Genomic DNA, 240 nt, shown 5'->3' on the forward strand with positions numbered 1-240 from the left:
TTTCACAACTTGACTTTTTAATTTGTGATTTTTTTTGTTTGTATTGGCCTGGTGATAGACTTACGCTTCATTTAAAATAGGCTACTGGCCATTGCCTACATAAGGCTATACAGCCTGTGTAGAGTCTTTCCAAAGCAAGAAGTAAAATCACCAGGCTAATTATATGGACACAATGTGGCAAGTGAGCTATTACCCCAAACTGACCTAAACTCTTCGTGTTCACATGTCTTAATAGCTTTC

The sequence above is a fragment of the Hypomesus nipponensis genome, chromosome 21 (genome assembly GCF_054491055.1).
Source record: "Hypomesus nipponensis isolate SF chromosome 21, ASM5449105v1, whole genome shotgun sequence".
Lineage (NCBI taxonomy): Eukaryota > Metazoa > Chordata > Actinopteri > Osmeriformes > Osmeridae > Hypomesus > Hypomesus nipponensis.